Here is a 16158-nt window from a genome sequence, read left to right as displayed (position 1 = left end):
CTTGGTTCTACAAAACTCTTCCAAGTACTCTTTTATATCTTACAAGGATTTTAGGATAACCAGAACACACTTGAACGTGCCTAAGATATATAACAACTCTCTGAATATTCTTTATCTATGCATTCCTACTTTCACTTTAATATCATGAAGAAGTAGAGGGAACTTCCTGTCTGAGGAAACTGCAAGCAGTCCTTTATCCCATAAGTCCTTGATAAAGTTGTTTCACCTGTGGACCAAGAAGGATGCCTGTTTCCATCTGTGTTCTCTTGATAGTTTCATTTTTTCCCCACAGTGGGCCTTGGGGTGCAGAGTTCTGAAGCAATGTCAATTTGGAGAATCAAAAGGCTGGCCCTATATGAGTTATAATCTGGCAGAGTCTCTGATTAATGTCACTCTTAGGTTCTTTGTGATCCTGGGTGAAGTTTTAAGATCATACAAGTATGGTGATATTTTATTTGTACTGAAATGTGATTTTAATTTTATGTTAATAAATAAAGTTGCCCTGGGGTCAGAGCTATTAGAGCCATAGCAAGAGCGTGGTGGTTAGAAGAGCTAGGTAGATTTCTGTGTGTTCAGGGATACAGCCAGTATTGGAGACATACGCCTTTAAGACCTGGAGGGCGGTACTTACAGGCAGTGATGAGGCAGTCATGTGGTTGGGTTTACAACCAATGAAAAGGTAGAACAGAAAGACTATTTAAACACAGACAAACAGGAAGTAGCTCTCTCTCGGGGAAGTTAGGAGCACTGCAGGAGGTAAGATTTTATCTCTGAGCTCTGACCTCTCGGCTTTCTCTTTTACATTGGCTCTGTGTTTCTTATTTTAATAAGACGATTGGTTACATCTACATACAAGCAACTGAATGCTTGAGCTATAAACTAAGGATGACTGAAAAGTTTCCCAGAGTCTGTTATTGACCCCGATGCTTATAGGTAGATTGAAAGACAAAGCTGTGGAAATGACCTCTTAGTTTTTATGTGATGAACACAGATAACAGGACAAAGGTAGCCTCCAACTGCTCCCATCCTCAGTGTCTAGCATGGAACAAAGTCTGTGCCAGCTAGCTATGAGATAGCCTTTGCAAGACACAGCACCTATGATCTGAGGTGAGTCCTATTTTACCCTCAGCAGCCTCTCACTGGCCTCATTTTCCCTACTAGAGACTGGAGCTGTGTCAAGCATGGGCAGGTCAGGGCCTATATTGATTTTACCTATGGTGAATTTGCTGTGGGATGGTATATATGTCAAATCTGTTGCTCTGTTTGGTCAATAAATAAAACACTGATTGGCCAGTGGTCAGGCAGGAGGAAGTATAGGCGGGACAAGGAGGAGAAGAATTCTGGGAAGTGGAAGGCTGAGTCAGAGAAACTGCCAGCCGCCACCATGACAAGCTGCATGTGAAGATGCCGGTAAGCCACAAGCCACATGGCAAGGTATAGATTTATGGAAATGGATTAATTTAAGCTATAAGAACAGTTAGCAAGAAGCCTGCCACGGCCATACAGTTTGTAAGCAATATAAATCTCTGTGTTTACTTGGTTGGGTCTGAGCGGCTGTGGGACCGGCGGGTGACAGAGATTTGTCCTAACTGTGGGCAAGGCAGGAAAACTCTAGTTACATGAATTAGTTAAGGACTTGTGGAGATAGTTGGCTGGAAACAGTATATATATGAGTAATTATGACTTTTATTTTACAAGATGAATGTCACATAAGGACTCTAGTTCTTTAGTTTCCTAGCATAAAAATAATTTATAGAATCAGAGACCAGGAAGAGAAAGTAAGAAAATCTAATTTGGCAAATCTAATATGATGACTTTTCATGGAAGCTGGGTTAAGTTTCCTTCATGCAGATCTGCCTTCCTATTTTTAAACCTGGAAAAAGGAAAGAAAAGAACTCATGAGAACCAAAGTAGTCGAACAAGTCATCCATGCCCCGTGACCCTGTTATCATTAGTTCGGAACCATTCTCTTCTCACTTCTCCAGTGAATATGGAGAGTGATGCAAGACAGTAAATATTATGATACAGATTTAGAAAATGGAATATATACTCATCTGTAGATCAAAGACTGTAGATAACCTTAGCAGTATTACAGTGAAATAAATCCGGTGGTGTTTTCCCCAAAGGCAAAATTTTTAAAATTCAACAAAATTCCACACAGAAGGAAATACAAATAGAAATAAAGTATAATCATGTAGAAACAAATACCAGGCATGTATCAGAGTTTTCTTCTGTAAAACAGGGTATTAGCAGCTAAAAGAAAAATTACATTTGGTTTGATGGAGGAGATTATGTGGATTTAAAAGACCTATTCAAATTGTTCCTTGTGTCTGATGTTCAGCCAAATCTAAAGATTGGAAATACAGATATGGAAAAGGCTCTTCAAGCATAGGCATGTGACTTAAAGAGTCCAGGACTGGAGTCATTAATTAAAAAAACAAACAAACATAGAAATGACTAATGAAGCTGATACTCTCAGAATGAAACAAAATCATTGTTTTATGTAAATAAGAGCTGAAAGCAGAATATTTTAAAAAGAAAATGTTCCATAGAAAATGGAGGTAGGATGATGCAGTGAAATCATACTGAATATCATGTGTTAAAATGAGACTGGAGAAGCATGGAACACATCGACTTTCAGATTTCACATGAGTCAATGTATTGCTCTCTGTCTCTCTGTCATCTGTCTCTCTGTTATCATCACCTATCTAATAAATCCCTCATCATCTATCATTTCTCTCTATTTTATGTTTCTCTGTTCTATGTATCTAACTCTCTTGTTTGTCATCTAACATCTGTCTATCTATCTATCATCTATCTATCTATCTATCTATCTACCTGTCTTTCTTTCTTTCTCCCTTTCTTTCTCCCTTTCTTTCTTTCTTTCTTTCTTTCTTTCTTTCTTTCTTTCTTTCTTTCTTTCTTTCTTTCTTTCTTTCTTTCTTTCTTTCTTTCTATCTATCTATCATCTATCTATCTATCTATCTATCTATCTATCTATCTATCTATCTATCTATCATCTATGTATCTATACATATAGCTGAGTGATATTAATAATTACTTTCCTCCTCTGGTAGCATGTAGAGTATCTTCCAGCACCATGAACACTAATCAGTAAGGGTAAAGCTTTTAGTTGGGCATCAACTCAAATTCTCCATGCTCAATGACATATGTAAGTGTTATCTTCAGCAATGTGGTTCTGATCTCCATCAGATTCCGGAGAGCAACAAATGGCTTTGGCAATAACCTATGATGTTTGTGAGCATCTATGGAACCCCTTTGTCCAATGATTCAACAAGCTTTAACCCATTCCTGGCACTGGAGGTTTTGCTTTGTCGTATAAGATGTCTGTTGGGGTATTGTCTCCCCCATTATATGTTGACTCCATTTAAATTCCTTTCATATATGTATATTTTAGGAGTCTTCTACAGTGGTAGCTTTCCATGTGGCTTTAATCTATCTGTCTGTCTGTCTATCTATCTATCATCTATCTATTTATTTATCTATCTATCTATCTATCTATCTATCTATCCATCTACTATGTATTTGCCTTGTATCCATCTATCATGTATCTATTGTTATATAACTACTTACATTACATGGCATGTGCATTTGGGGTGGGTAGACAGATAGATTCTGGTTTTGAACATCCTATAGATACGTGCTGATAGAATTGAATGTTATCATTGCAACTCACCATAGCATAGAAGAAGACAAATCACTATTGTATTTTTGTGTGTTTTTGAGCAGGTTATCATATAGTCTAACCTAGTTTCAAATTACTTATATAGCTTAGGCTGGTCTTGAACTTCTGACTCTTCCATTAGCTTTCTAAGTGTTCAGATTCTATGCATATAGTACCATGCCTGGCTCACAATCTTCTTAAAAATTAGCTGATAATAAGTTGTCAAGGTAGTTTAAAATATGGAAAGGCAAACATGAGATAAAGATGATTGATTATCTGGTACAAATTAAATTTGAATCATTTAATTTCCTTTTATAAGATTCAATTCTGCACTTCGAGTAAAATCTTCAAGCACATACTTCAAGGTATAACAAAAAACAAGCAAACAAGAACTTTCAGGCTTAATTAAGGATAGAGCAAGCAAATCTGAACTGAGACAATGATGAGAAGGTGCTATTAAAGTCTATTAAAAACAAAGTCATAAGCAAAAAGCATTAGAAGAAATGAGAACAGTCACTTAATATTGATGAAATTTAAAATCTATGATGAAGGCATCAAACATACAAATCCAGGTTTACTACTAAAACACAAAACCAAAACAAATCTTCACACAAGCAGGAAGATCAGTAGAAACATAATTCTAGTTTCAGATTTTAACATACCCTTTTCATATCATAACAAATAAAACAGAAGATAAACAAGAAGAATTAAACAATTCATAAAGGCAAGTTAATAACTGTGTCTTCATGGTCTGCATTACAGAAAATATTTCTGTCTTTCAACTGTGCATGGAATATTACTGACAACGATGGCAGAAAACATCAGTAAAAACCCACAACCTGGAATTATTCAGGCTTTTCTTTTTGACATCAAGCACAATAGAGCCCAGAAGAAAGACAGAGATTCACTACAGAAACGCGCAATAAATTGACCTAAAAAAATAACTGCTATCATACACATGCACATGCACTCACGTGCACACACACATACATTACACACACACACACACACACACACACACACACACACACACACACACACACACACACCTACCTGTGCTTACTCAGACATTGGCCAGGCCAGGACATGGGATATTTGGTGTCTTCTATCACTGTTTACCTGGTCGCCTTGACACAGCATCTTTCCCTGAACGTGAAGCTCATGCCTCTACGCTGCTTGCCAACCTAGTTTTCACAGTCCACCTATCTCAGCCCTCCGGTGCTGGGGTTGCAGACATATACAGCCATGCCTGGATTTTTTCCTGGAGATCTGAACTCAGCTCTTCATGCTCACAAAGCAAGAACTCCCACTATTAAGCCATCTTTCCAGCTCCACAAATTATTCATTTTAAAAGAGATAAAGCAAAACTAATTAGTAATTTGGAATTCTCAGAATAAGTCATAGTAAACCAAGCATTCTGCTAAGAGAGGACAGTGTGGCCTCGACAGTATTCTGAAGAAATCCCTGCCTAAGGAAGGATATTGAAGACATAAGGAAATTGAAGGGGACGGTTAGTTAACAGTTGCTAATGGATGTGAGTGCCAAGTAGAATGGAAGATGATGGAGTTCAATAATAGTGGGGTGGGTGGCACTTTTGGAAGGTGATTTCTGAGTAGAGGGAGAAAGATGACTGATCTGGGCATACTTCTTAGTTGTTGCTGTAATCTAGCAAGGCCACGGTCAGAGTGGTACAGTGGTTGAAGACATTTTTATACTTCATCCAATAGGAAGTGATTTCTAGGAGTTTGGTAAAACTCTGGAAACTGTGGAGAATTCTCCAGATACTCAGGAAACTGAGTTTGGATGGTTATAAGTTTGAGCAAGTCTGGCAACTTAGCGAGTTCCTATGTGAAAATCCATCCACAACAACAAAAATACCAATGGCTTTATATTGAGAAAAAGAAATTAGAGCACACTGTAAAAAATGTAGAGCACATCATAAAAACTCAATTTTTTTTGAGTAATTACTGGCTGAAATAACATCTGCCTCTTGCCTATCCTCAACCCCAGTAGTTCTCCTTAGACCTTCTCCCATTTCCTTTTTGTTAAAGTTATTTTTTATTTATTTTACATGCCAACCACAGATCCTCCTCTCATCCTTCCTCCTGCTTCCCCTCCAAGCCTCTCCCCTCATCCTATATCCCATCCCCTCCTCCAAAAAGGTAAGCCCTCCCATGGGGAGTCAGCAAAGCCAGTTGAGACAGGTCCAAGCCCCTCCCCCTGCATCAAGGCTGAATAAGGTGCCTCACCATAGGTAATGGGTTCCAAAAAGCCCTCTCATGCACCGGGGATAGATCCTGATCCTACTGCTGGCGGCACCGTAAACAGATCAAGCTACACAACTGTCTCACTTGTGCAGAGGGCCTAGTCCAGTCCCATGAAGGCTCCACAGATTCTCCCATTTCTTAAGATTGCCTTTGAGTCATTTGGTGTGGTGATTTATAAATTATTTACATATATACATGACTAGAAATACCGGTTGTTGCTAAGATCCTCTTTGCCCCCTCATGTATGTTCTCTGTGAGAACACTCATGGAAAGCCTTTGTTCTGTCACAGATCTCGCTTGCCTTCTGTGCATCTGTGGCTGGGCCATTCTTTAACCCTGACCAACACCACTGAATCTCAGAGTGTTTTTCTAGATTTGCTTCTACAAGAATGTTTCATTGAATATTTTTTGTATTTATAGTATCTTTGTGAGCATGGCTCATGCACATGATTAAAGGAAAAATTCTTATGAGGAAATTACTCTATCATAATGTTATAACTATATAGGAATGTATTATTTTTGTATAATGATATATTGCCATACTATATACACCCCTCGCTGTGCCATTACCAGCAAAATGCATCTGCACTGGTCAATCTGTGCCAGCCTGGTGACATTATGTACACATGTGTGCAAGCACAATGTAGTGGCACATGTGGAGGTGAAATAGTGTCTCCCTGCTTTGACCTGTTCTTGTTGGAGTGTGTTTTCATACAGCTAAAAGCCCATTCAACTTCTTCTCCCGTGAAATGTGGTTTTCATTTATACTCATTTTTCTGTTTAGGTTTGCCATTTCCCCTGTTGATTTATATGAACCTTTTCCACTTGATTGTAGCCAAAAAGGCTGTGAAGCTGTTAAACATTTTATGTATAAAGAAATTTAATCCTTTTTATCCACATGAATCACCTAATCCTTTTTCTATGTAACTTTTGGCTTTGTTCATTTTCCATGGAGTATTTGGTACTTAAAAAAATTATTTATTTATTTATTTGTTTATTTATTCTTATTTATTTATTTTTTAAAGACAGGCTTTCTCTGTGTAGTTCTGGCTGTCCTGGATCTTTCTCTGTAGACCAGGCTGGCCTCAAACTCACAGAGATCTGCCTGGCTCTGCCTCTCAAATGCTGGGATTAAAGGCATGCACCAAACCGCCTGTACCTTTTTAAAATCATTAATACTATAATAATGAAGACCTGGCCTCTATACATTTAGTAACTACATCACAGCCAATTTGGCAGAAGCCCAGAATAATCATTGTATAAAGTTGCCTTCTATAGTGTGGGTATTTAACATATCCTTCTTGTCTTGAGAAAGCTAAATGTTCCATGTGGAACCTACTCTTTCTTCAGCTTGGTCCAGGAGAAAGTCATGTGCCCCACCCCACCATGGATTTCAAATCCTAGAGTGTTAAAAATCTCTTTGTTTTCCATTTTCAACTTAGGACCATTGTTTCCTGTGCTTTCAGAGTCTCTGTCATTGGTGAGGTCCACACTCTGAGTATGCAATCCTCTTCTTACTCTCTAGACTTCTGTCTCACGCTTCTCGTCAGCTGCATAGTTTTCAGCTCACTCTATCCAAGCAGGTTGCTGTTATTATCCCCATTTCTACACCTCCTAGGTTGAACCTTCTCAGAGTGTCACTATTTCAGTCTGGTCAACTTGTGATCTCCACTTTCCCACAGCTGTTGGAATACTCTCACGGTTGACATACTCTCATGGCAATGACTTATCTGGTAATGGCCAAGCCTTTCACTGTCACGAATGAAAGCAGGGTTTGAAATCTTAAGGGAACTATTTAGCTATAACATTTTATATTTTCCTTTTCCTAGCTCAGCTACCCTCATTGGAAAAATACTTTATTGTAGCATAATTAATTGATTCCATCTCCCCCCCCCCCGCCCTGGTTTTATGTCATCTCCTATCTCTCCTCTGGTTTTGGTACAAGTTAAATCACACAGTCTGTCATTATAAGTTTTGGGAAAACATTACTATTGTCCTGGCTCTTTCCCTCCATGTGATACATCCCAATCTTGGGTGAACTCAATTATTTACCCTGTGCACATTTGTCCCTGAGTAATTGACCTTACCAGAGGAAATCAGGTGGTCAGGTAGAATGAAAATGTAGTAGTATCAATGGTCACATAGAAATCCACATAGAAACACCAATTATGTGAACATTCACTGGTAATCTTGGTGCATCCTCACCCACTTCAAACTCTGAGTCTCCTCTCCTTCTGATTTTATTCTCCCCTTCAGTTTTCTGATCTTGCTTTGTCACTAAGCAAAAAAGGTCTTCAGAAGAGAACTCTCATCATCTCACCTACCGCCCCCCACACCCATTCCTGCTCCCAACTACTCTCCTTTCCCGTTGCAGTAACTGACTCTTGTAGCATCCAAGCCAGCCCTTACCTGTACTTTGCATTCTGCCCTCTAAAGCTTTTCAGGGACCTTTGACTTTTGGATGTCTCCTTTTTATCTATTTTACCATCCCTCCGGAGTTATTGCCATCAGGATCCTGTCATTGCTTTTCATCCTTCGTGCTATTCCTCTTTTGTCCATGTCCCCAGCAGCACTACTCCATCCATATGCCTTCTCATGCGGTTTCTGAGAATGGCTCGTTCAGGGCTTTCCAGTGCTCTGTTCATATCTACTCCAATCCATCACAATGTCATTGGCAGCCCTTTCACTCAAGTCTGATTTACAGGAGATGGGTCTCTGTCATGACCATAATTGGTCTCTCAGTAGCAGCTGACCTCTGCTCATCACCCGCTCTCCCCTTGGGATTATATCTTATCATATTGTCTTGTCTCCCTCCCCATCTCTCAAGTCACCCTTTCTTTTGTCCCTTTGCATGCTCCTCTTCTGTCCAGACTAAAACCAGTGCTCTCCACATCTTGCCTCGTTTCTTAGTTCCTTTCCCCTTGTCTTTCTCAAAAAGTGTTCCTTATCTTTTCTGTAAACTCTGCATTTTGATCAAATGCCTAATGACTCTCTGAAGTCTTACATAATAGCGTGTGTTGTAAGCTGCACTTTCCACTCTAAACATATTTCCTCTTGTGTGTGTGTTGCCGCTCTCTGCTGCTTTTATGGACCGCCATAGTCTGCTTTCTCGTTCCTTGCTGCCTCTGTCTTGTACACTCTGAGATCATCAATTGTCTCTCTACTCCTTTTTGAATCAATTACTTCTCTTTCTTTCAGTCTTTGGGCACACAATCTGTTTTTGAGCCCTGGATCACTGCCACTGGGGAAGGGACCTTGTGCTTTCAACATCTGTATTTCCCAACTGGCAGCCAGTTAGAATGTGACTGTAGAAAGCATTTTGCTGTTTTCAGAAACACAAATAGCCATCAATTTCAGTTTAAAAGCTGAGTTCAAGGATTTATCTTTCTTGGAGGGTGCAATCTTAAGTTCTCCTAAATTTGTACGTTCAAAGTTATAAGTGAGCTGGCTTCTTGCCAGCCCTGAAGTTTATATGTGAGAACTTTCTGATTTATCAGATGATGTCAGCCTAAGATGTTGTCACTAAGACAAGAAGGACACTTCAAAGGCAGTGTGAGCTTCAGTTTGGCTTTTGCTGGGAATGCACGTGGGTTTTTCTGTTAAATGGAAATTTCTAATGTAAAATATTGTTTAAAATTGATGTGCTTATATTAAATCAAAGTTTATGCTGTTTTGACTAACAAAACCATTTCACGTGTTAAAAACAAAACAAAGAGAGTTGTGTTGTTGTTTATTATATCTATATATAATATACATATGTAGAGTATATATAATATAGCTATATATAATATGAAGACAAAGAATGCCAGGGACTTATTGTGTTATGCACCTCTCCATTCTATTCTAGCCCCAGGAAGGTGGCAGTCACTCTTTGTTCTATCAAGCAAAGTGTATCCAGCTTTCTTAGAAAATGTATCTCAAATCCATCTCCTTTTCCCATGTTCAAGCTCCTGTGTTCTCTTTAATGAACAATGAAATAGCTCTGTTCCATCTTCTACATCTCTGTCCCTCTTCAGTCTACCCTATACCTAGCAATCTGAATGATCTTTGCAGCAAAATACAATTAATATTCTTGACCACTGTTTAGGTGATCATATTATTTCATTTATTCTTTTAATCCTCTTATAACCTAGATATTACTGCCACCCTTAGAGAGGTTCAATAATTTACTCAAGGCCTCACAGGCAGAAACTGAAGGAGTTCAGATCTAAACCCAAGCTGCTTCTCATTAGAGCCCACATTCCAAACACAAGCCCATGTTCTCACCAGAATGTTCCCTTTCCCTTCTCACAGCAACTTGAACTCTTGTAGCTCAATACCTCATCTGAATTGCCTCTGGGGACCCTGAAAATTACAGTTGACTTCCTTACAATGGTGATCATTTGTTTTTCTGACACTCAATATCAAAGGGCCTTGTTTTAGGTAGTGGAATTAGGACAGGCTCATTGGGGCTTCATTTTGAATTCCTAGGGGCTCTACTCAGGTGAATGGGATTTTATACACACTATTTTGTGATACCCGTGAGATGGACTCAGTGTGGCATTTTCTTATTTCTCCACAAGTACAGATTAATTTAGAAAAGTGCCAAGGTAATTCTAGGGAAATAACATATTTACATACCTTTTCTGCAACTGACTACAGAGAACTCACTAGTCTCTCTTCAGTTAATCATAGTAATCAAAGATGCAGAAGGAGACTATTCATTCTTTGCAATTTTCCCATGAAGGTCTGTGTAAAAACAAGCACTTTTCATTCTTCCTTTCCAAACCACTCTCTTGAGGCTGTTAGAATTGTCTTTGTTACAGTTCAAATCCATCACATGCATGGTTTAAATGTTATTGTCTTCACACTGCCTGCTCAAGGAAAGCCAGATCAGATTTTAGCATTCAGACACTCCGCGACACCATCTGATATATCTCTCCCTTCTTTTTTCTGCTGTTCACTGTGTGTGTGTTAGGATCTCAGCAGTGAACTGTGTAACTCTCCCTGAGCAACCCAACACTTTCTTGTCCAGTGTCTTTATTCTCTTGCTTTCTTGTAAGTAAAATGGTTCATCCTTCTAATATGTCCATTTAATAATATTTAAAGATTGAGGGTGTAACTTAGTTGGTACAGTGCCTGCCTAGCATGTTCAAAGCCCTATATTTGATTCCCAGCACCCCATAAGCAAAGCATAGTGGCACACTCCGTTAATCAGAAATTCAAGGTCCCCCTGAGCCACATAGCTAACCGGAGGCCAGTTAGTTGAGACCCTGACTCAAAAGATATCATTTAAGGTACAAAATCAAATGTACAATACCAAGCAGCTGCTAACTTAGTCTGACACTGTTTTTCTTATAGTGTGGCTTTTAGTAGCAGAGTGCCTAGGAAGTCCAAGGAGAAGATGGAGTCTTGGTGGTTTAGAAGTTGATAATTAATAGAACAGGAGCTGGGCTGATTAGCTAGAAACCCAGGTTTCGAGGTCACCAAATTAGGCTTGCCAGCCAGTGAGAGCAGCATTTGGCCAGCTGTTAGGGAAAATGAAGAGAAAGCAACACTCCCCTGACAAATAATACATCAGTGTGAGTTGCTCTGGAGAGTTGAGGAAGTTGAAGCTGCTGGTTTGTCCTTTTCATAACAGTGTCAGTAGTGAGTGGTGTGTACACCATCCCTTCGAACACCCTCTGTCAGTAATTACGGGTAGTGACGGGGTTCAGAGCCTGTCATAGAGAGAGTAGATACCTCTTCTAGGAGCTCCAGTTTAGACTGTAGACATTTCGCTGTGAGCACATACCTCCAGAGTGACAGTAGTGTTCTGACAGTATTTATATTATTTATCCATTAAACAACTTGAGACTTGAGTCCTATTATTATACCTGTCCACAGTGTAGTATAGATTAGCATATATTACATTGTTTAATAATTACCTCGCCAGCAGCATGATGACACTGCACTGTGTCAAAAGTATTATGTAAAGTAAACATCATTACCGTTTTTATGATTCTACACTGAAATTTCATTTAAAAATACGCAAAGAGCTTTAAAATCTAGAAATGGCATAGAATAGCGTGACAATAGTCCAGGTTGTGTTTGCATAACTCCAGCGGCTGCCAGGGAGTGCCGTGAGGAGCTTTCTCATGGAGCCTTTGTAGATTTGTATTGCTATGGAAATTCTCAGGCAGATGACATTAAAGCATTTGAGCAAAAAAGTGCCGTGTTCTTCACTTTCTTTCTTTTCTTTGTTCAGCGGGCGATGAATAGGATTGTGTCGTGACCTTCACCTGAACTCTGGGGTCCTGACTATACTGGTGCCAAAGTTAGAATGTGGGTAATAACTCACTTCTCACCTGTATGTTCTAGTACTTCTAGCCGGATTGCCAGTGTAAAATAAACAAAAATGTCACTCCGCCCACAGTCTTCTTTAATAATGGCGTGGCTGCGATAATACCTATTGAATTTGATGTTGAGAGGTAGAACAAGATCATGAATATGTTATAAACACAGAACTGTCCTGTAGCTGATAGCTGCTGTGCTGATTAATTGCTTGATTCTCAAATAAGATTAGATCCATGTTGAATAGGTCAGCGTCGGGTCTCCACATGATGAGCACGACTCCTCTGTTCCTGGTTGGAGTGGTGTTTTTCTGAGTCAGCTCGATGCATTTCTGAGGATACAGACAACATGATAATTTCCATTGCTTTTCACGAGGCAGTAGTTTGTAAACAGAGGAAATTGTGTGTTGCCCAATGGCTCCATTGTCTGGAGACACACCCATGATGCATCTGTGTGTTTTTATCTGCAACCCCCTTTGCTGAACTATAGTGAAAGTGTAAAGGAAGGACATTCGTAGACTTGTAGAAGTTGATGGTGCCTTGTCGTCCCTGCAGAGATGGACCATGACCTAGAATTGTCCATTAAGAGAAACTCCTGCTCCACCAACTTGCTTTTGGTCAGAGTATTTTATCAGAGAAACTGAAGTGAACTAAAATAACTAACTACCTAGTGTTGAGTCCTAATATTGGAGTTTGAACTAGAAATAACACCATAGGTTCGGGTGTTTGAACACTTGCTCTCCAGTTGGGGGCACCGTTTGGGAAGGTGGCGGAACCTTTAGAAGATAGAGCATCACTAAAGGACTTAAGTCTTTGGAGGTGGACCTTCAGGCTTGTTTGTAGTCTGCCCCCCTTTTTGCTTCTCTTTCTGCTTCCTGAGTTCAGCCCCAAAGGAACATTTTAAATGAGAATGATGTGCCCTGGTTGATTTTCTTTTCCCTTTTGCTCCTGTTGTATAGGTCAGGCTCCTGTGGTAATAGAGACAAAATTTGAAGCAAGAACACCATGAAGTTTGCTATTTATATATCCAAACCCATTTCTTAATTTTTTTAATTAAGAAATTTTTTATTCATTCCACATACCAACCACAGACCCCTCCCTCATCCCTTCTCCCGCTCCTCCCCCAGCTTTCCCCCAAACCCCCCATCCCCTCCTCCAAAAAGGTATGGCCTTCCATGGGGATTCAGAAAAGCCTGGCACATTTAGCTGAGGCAGGACCAAACCCCTCCCCCTGCATCAAGGCTGTGCAAGGTGTCCTACCATAGGCAATGGGCTCCAAGAAGCCAATTTATGCACCAGGGATAGATCCTATTCCCACTGTCAGGAGACCCTCAAACAGACAATGCTATACAACTGTCTCATCCATGCAGTGGGCCCAGTCCAGTCCCGTGCAGGCTCCACAGCTGTCATCCAAAGTTCATGAGTTCCAACTAGCTTGGCTCAGTTGTATCTGTAAGTTTCCCTGTCATGGTCTTGATGCCCCTTGCTCATAGAATCCCTCTTTCCTTTCTTCAACTGGACTTCCAGAGCTTGGCTTAGTGTTTGGCCATGGTTCTCTGCATCTGTTTCCATCAGTTACTCGGTGAGGGCTCTATGATGACAGTTAGGGCATTTACCAATCTGACCACTGGGGGAGGCCAGCTAAGGCACTCCCTCCATCACTGCTAGCAGTCTAAGCTGGAGTCATCCCTGTAGATTCCTGGGAACTTCCCTTGCTCCAGATATCTCCTTATCCCCATGATGTCTCCCTCTATCAAGATATCTCCCTTATTGCTCTCCCACTCCACCCATGTTCCAGCTCAACCATCTCATTCCCTCATGCTCACATTCCCCATTCTCTACCCTCCATTGTCCTCCCTCACCCCCAGATTACTCAGGAGATCTCATCTATTTCCCCTTCCCAGGGCAATCCATGCATCCCTCTTACAGTCCTCCTTGTTACCTAGCTCTTCTGGAGCTATGGGTTGTAGTCTGGTTATCCTTTGCTTTACTTCTAGTATCCACTTATGAGTGAGTACACACTATGTTTGTCTTTCTGAGTATGGGTTACCTCACTCAGGATTGTATTTTCTAGTTCTATCCATTTGCCTGCAAATTACATGATGTCATGGTTTTTCACTGCTGAGCAGTACTCCATTGTGTATATGTACCACATTTTATTTATCCATTCTTTGGCTGAGGGGCATCTAGGTTGTTTCAAGGTTCTGGCTATTACAAATAATGTGGCTATAAACATAGTTGAGCAAGTGTCCTTGTGGTATATGATAAGGCATTCCTTGGGTATATGCCCAAGAGTGGTATAGCTGGATCTTGAGGTAGATTGATTCCCAATTTTCTGAGAAACCACAATACTGATTTCCACAGTGGTTGTACAAATTTGCACTCCCACCAACAGTAGAGGAGTGTTCCCCTTGCTCCACATTCTCTCCAACATAAGCTGTCATCAGTGTTTTTGATCTTAGTCATTCTGACAGGTGTAAGACGGTATCTCAGAGTCATTTGGATTTACATTTTCCTGATGACTAAGGATGTTGAGCAATTCCTTAAACATCTTTCAGCCATTTGAGAGTATTCTGTTGAGAATTCTCTAGGCTGGCATCTGTGGTCTCTTAGTGTATGCATTATGTCTGTCAAGACCTTCTGGCTTTCAGAGTCTCCATTGAGAAGTCAGGTGTTATTCCGATGGTTCTGCCTTTATAAGTCACTTGGCTTTTTTCCTTTGCTGCTCTTAATATTTTGTCTTTATTCTGTGTATTTAGTGTGTATAATTATTACATTGCAAGGGGACTTGGGGGGGGGTCTAGTTTATTAGGTGTTTAATAAGCTTCTTGTATCTTCATAGGTATTTCCTTCTTTAAGTTGGGAAAGTTTTCTTCCATGATTTGTTGAATATATTTCATATGCCTTTGAGTTGGTATTATTCTCCTTCTTCTATCCCTATTTTTCTTAGGTTTGGCCTTTTCATGGTGTCCCAGACTTCCTGGACATTTTGTGTTATGACTTTTTTGGCTTTAGTGTTTTCTTTGACTGAGGAATCTATTTCCTGTATTGTATATTTTTATGCCAGAGATTCTCTCTTCAATCTCTTGTATTCTGTTGGTTATACTTGCATCTGTAGTTCCTGTTCATTTACTCAGATTTTTTATTTCCATTATTCCCTTGGTTTATGTCTTCTTCATTATTTCTCTTTCAATTTTCAGGTCTTGAACTGTTTTCTTCACCTGTTTAATTGCTTTTTCTTGGTTTTCTCTAGGGGATTTATTGATTTCTTCCAATTTTTTGTTTGTCTTTTCCTCAGTTTCTTTAAGGGAATTTTTCATTTCATCTTTAAAGCCTCTATCATCTTCATAAAATTATTTTTAAGGTCACTTTCTTCTGCTTCTTTTACATTGTAATGTTCAGTTCTTGCCATTGTAGAACCACTAGGTTCTGGTTGTATGTGTGTATTATGTTGTTATATGTACTTTTGCACTGGCGTCTACCCATCTTTTCCTCCAATAGGTGCAAGAGGTGTCTGTGTCTGAGGGAACTGCTCTTGGTCTACTCTGTGCTGGCTGTGTCTGTATCTCAGGGGGGCACTCTTGCTCCAATCAGAGCTCTTGATCTAGTCAGAGCTCTTGGTCCAATCAGGGTTGTCAGATTTTGTATCTCAGGGAGCCCCTCTTTGTCCTATCATAGCTCTTGGTCCTCTTGGTCTAATTAGAGCTGGTGTATTCTGTGTCTCAGAGAGCCACTGAGGTCACAGAGGGACAGGTGGTGGGTTTGGGGCAGGGAGTAGGTCTTGTAGATTGCAGGGTCTTGTTCAAGGGGGGTTGTTGATGGGGATGCCTGCCCATAGTAGTCTTCCCTTCTGGCTTGTACCTGGGGCAGTGATAGGTAGGGAAGGTGGGCATGG

General features: G+C 40.1%; 1 protein-coding gene and 1 long non-coding RNA gene across 5 annotated transcripts in view; one reads left to right on the top strand and one right to left on the bottom strand.

Annotated features, from left to right (window-relative positions):
* Nell1 (neural EGFL like 1) overlaps positions 1-16158 on the top strand; it is an 850243-nt gene that overhangs the window by 411824 nt on the left and 422261 nt on the right. The gene's annotated exons all lie outside the window — the stretch shown is intronic.
* LOC121828983 (uncharacterized) lies at positions 1667-6189 on the bottom strand. Of its 2 annotated transcripts, XR_006071768.2 has the most exons (3): positions 5935-6189; positions 4739-5014; positions 1667-1873 (listed from the first exon to the last, which is right to left on the bottom strand). It is a non-coding gene; the product is annotated as an uncharacterized LOC121828983 (long non-coding RNA). The 2 variants fall into 2 exon arrangements; XR_013049415.1 differs by lacking the exon at positions 4739-5014.

Source organism: Peromyscus maniculatus, chromosome 1 (assembly GCF_049852395.1).
Source record: "Peromyscus maniculatus bairdii isolate BWxNUB_F1_BW_parent chromosome 1, HU_Pman_BW_mat_3.1, whole genome shotgun sequence".
In the NCBI taxonomy this organism is placed as follows: domain Eukaryota; kingdom Metazoa; phylum Chordata; class Mammalia; order Rodentia; family Cricetidae; genus Peromyscus; species Peromyscus maniculatus.
The sequence above is the reverse complement of the archived record's forward strand: the minus strand, read 5'-3'. Positions and strand labels throughout refer to the sequence as shown.